At 37.0% G+C, this 3,890-nt stretch overlaps 1 non-coding gene across 1 annotated transcript; it reads right to left on the reverse strand.

Annotated features, from left to right (window-relative positions):
- Positions 1 to 3,020: 3,020 nt before the first annotated feature.
- Positions 3,021 to 3,127, reverse strand: LOC124898241. The gene has a single exon (XR_007055217.1). It is a non-coding gene; the product is annotated as a small nucleolar RNA R71 (small nucleolar RNA).
- Between the last annotated feature and the right edge of the window lie 763 nt (positions 3,128 to 3,890).

Raw genomic sequence — 3,890 nt, forward strand, 5'->3', positions numbered from 1 at the left:
CGGTCAACAGAATTCCTTATCCGGATTTCTAGTTCGCAGATCGAAAAATAAAAATTAAAGAGTCATTTCCTTTTGAATAGGGATTCAATAAGGTGACTTGGAACACCCAAACTCAATTCCAAGTGACGACTCTGTAAATAAAATAATCCCTTTTTAAAACGTCACTTTAATTGGAAAGACCCATTTTCTCCAAAACCAACTCCCTAGCGGGGGTCGGACGCGGTAAAAAGAGGGGTGTGACATATATAATGTGTGTATATATTGTAGTATATATATATATTGTAGTATATATTTTATTTATTGTAGTATATATATTTAACTAACGTATAGTCGTATACACGATTACATGTGTAATTGTGTATATGTATTATGTGTATTTATTTTTTAAATTCTAATGTAGTATATACTATATATATAGTGTATATATATTGTTTAACGTATTTAAAATGTATATAGGTGGGTATATATAGTGTATATTTGAGAAAAAACTTATTTTTTTTTGTTTTTGACCAATTTTGATTGGATTTTTAACCAATTTTCATCGGGTTTAGATGAGTTGGATCGGGTTGGGTTAAGTGGGCTGATTTAGGGTTGTTTTTAAAATTTTTACCGTTGGGCCCGAAATCAGACTGACCCGTTTAACCAGGCCTGGATCTGGACTGGCCTACAACCCGATTAAATTTCACGATCCGGTTCCGGATTGATCCGGCCCGGCCCACTTAAACACCTCTAGTGAAAAGGAAGGAGTAAATAATAACAATACTATTAACAATTAAATGGACTCATAATTATGGATTTGTGTTAATATCCACAACAACAACGTACCCAATATATTTCCATATAGTGGAGTCTGAGGAGCGTAGAGTGTACTGATCTTGGGCGTATTTATATGTCCAAACACCAATATTTACCCATATTTGGACTTGTTTTGAGAGCCAAAATGTATTATTCTTATTGCCTTTAAGCCTTAATTGTGTTTTGTATCTAACCGACATGATTAGTGATGCAGGATAAATTTCTAATGGATTTGGACAAAAATCGAATGCATATTATGAAGCAAGTGATGATTGATGCACTGAGTTGATTATAAGGAGTATCGCGGACACTAGAAGGAGTTAGAAAGCAAGCTGGAAAGGTTGGATCAAGTAGCGGAGCAATGAACTGAAAGAAATACGTGTTGTGCCTTAAAAATTTAGTTGGAAAGCAAATTCCAGTGGCCCAGGGCGATTAGCCCGTCACACGGGCTCCAAAACCGGGCTTCCAAGACTTAGAGAAATTTTTTAAGGTGAATTCCAGTGGACCAGGGCGATAAGCCCGCGACGCCTCACTCGGAGAGGTGCTACAGACAAGGCGGTGCCTCACTAAGAGCGGCGCTACAGACAAGGCGACGTGGTCTCCACTCCACCCAGGCATAAATTGGCGTAGTGTAAAATCCAACACGGGAAACATAATTAAAGTACTTTAGAAAGCACAGAGCGACGAAAAAAGAGAAAAATCTCTTTTTTAGGGTTCTTAAACATTCTTGGAACTTCTTTACTTCAAAATTAATTCGTGGTATGATTAATTATTTATTTGGGATGTTGGATTTAGACATGAGTGGCTAAATACCCTTGTTCTGGGGTAGAGGCTAAAAACATTATTACTCTTTGATATTTTTTATCGTAGTTTATTGTTGGATTATCATATGAGTTGTTCTTAATTTCTCGTGTTTACTATTTTGATGAGTGACCACCATTAGAATAAATCTATATTTCTATGTTAATACGGGAGGAGAATCATAGGATAGAATGAAGAAATTAAGAAGCAATGTTCTTACCCTTTTATAAAATAAGGGATTTGAATTAGCATCTAGGATGGGGATATACGTAGGAGCCTTGTTTTGTTCAATTGCAAGAAGATAGTTGTGTGAATCTAGATGAATTGTTGCATGTCTTTTAGTCGATGTAGTTGCAATATTCAGATAGATATAATATTTGAGGTCGGGAGACCAAGATCGTACCATAAACCTTGCAAATCAATAACCCGATAACCAACTAGAAAGCGATAAGAATAGAGAATTGTATGATTGTTAGATGTGCCTCAACCTTGGAATTCTCATCATTACTATTTACAACCGTTACTTGCTTTACTATTGTCACAAATTGCTATTTCTTATTTACTTACATTTTTGTTCACAATTTTAAAATCATCTTGATACTTTACAACACTTAATACCTCCTTGTGTAAAACTAAAGTTGGTTAAATTGCTAGTTGCTTAGTCCTTGTGGGAATGATATCTGACTATCTAAGTCACTCTATTACTTGTACGATCACGTACACTTGCGTGTGTGTTTGAACGCAATAAGTTTTTGGCACTATTGTCGGGGACTAGTATAATTAGTAGTTTGCTAAATTTTTGGTTTTTGAAAGTAAGTTTAAGTATTAACGACTTAATATTAGCGATTGACTTATTGCAGGTTTAGCTGAATACAGGACTGGTGAGAGATAGAGAGTTGGTAGAGCCTTTTTCGAAACTAGAACTAGTATTTCAACAGAGACGAAGAGCTCTTCATCCAATTCAACAGGTTCAAATGGCTAAACAATGAAATGATCCAGTTGATCCAAATACCAGACATGTCCCAGCTCCAGTTATCCCAGCTGCTCCTGCTCAAACAGCTTCTAGACCTATTCGTGAGATGGAAATCCCACTTCGAACCATGCGACTAACAGTATTCATAAACCCGAGCCAGGAGGTCGATTTGAATTAAAGCAAAATATGGTGCAGTTGTTGAATTCGGCTGGGCAATTTGCCAGATTTTCACATGAAGACCCACAACAGCACATACAGACCTTCCTGGAAATAAGTGATACTTATATTCCTGCAGGAGTGAGTACTGATTTGTCTGACTGACTCTCTTTCCCTTTTCTTTAATTGGTGAATGAAGAAGTGGTTACATGCCAAACCACCACTCTCCATTACTTCTTGGAAAGATTTAGCTCGAAAGTTCCTTATTCGATTCTTTCTATCAGGGAAGACCGCATGATTGACAAGAGAGATTTTGAGTTTCACATAGAAAGAAGGAGAGAATCTTTACCAAGATTGGGAGAGATTTAAAAGTATGCTAAAAAATTACTCTCACCATCATCAATCTAATGATGTTCTTGTTCATACTTTCATTGAGGGGCTAGAGCCAAATACCAAGAATCTCTTGGATTCAGCAGTAGGTGGGCAAGCTCTTGAATAGACATGATGAATTGTACACACTACTGAATTGGATTTCACAAGGGAACCCTAAATGGCATGCTGACTTAAGGAGTGCTCCTAAAAAGGTTGCAAGTGTGTTAGAGGTAGATCAGTTCACTGCTTTATCAACTCAGCTTGCAACAATGCAAAATCAGATGCTTACTCAGTTGAAAAACATAAAGTTGTGGGTTTCGCAAGTAGCAGCTACAGCTAATGCAGTCCAATAGGTAAATTCTTGGTGTGAGGTTCGTGGACTTAGTGAGCACGTAGCAGATGCTTGTGCGGTTAATCCAGATTCTATTAATTATGTGGGAAATATGAATCGTCTAGGATAATAGAACTTCAGTAACACATATAATCCCAACTGGAGGAATCATCCTAATTTCTCATGGGGTGGAAATCAGGCATAGAACAATAATCAGTATAAAGGGCCAGTCCAACAGAATCAACAACAAGTTCAAAATAATCAAGCTACTACTCAAACAAGTAATATAGAGGAGATGATGAAGCAACTTTTAGCTAATCAAGCGCTGTTTGCAGCAGATTTAAAGAGTTAACAGTTGATTACAAGGAATTTAGAGTTGCAACTCAGTCAGATTGCAGGAGCACAAAGCACAAGACCTCAAGGAGGCTTACCCAGTGATACAGAGACGAATCCAAAGCATGT

This window comes from Capsicum annuum, chromosome 4, assembly GCF_002878395.1.
Source record: "Capsicum annuum cultivar UCD-10X-F1 chromosome 4, UCD10Xv1.1, whole genome shotgun sequence".
NCBI classification, from domain to species: Eukaryota; Viridiplantae; Streptophyta; class Magnoliopsida; order Solanales; family Solanaceae; genus Capsicum; species Capsicum annuum.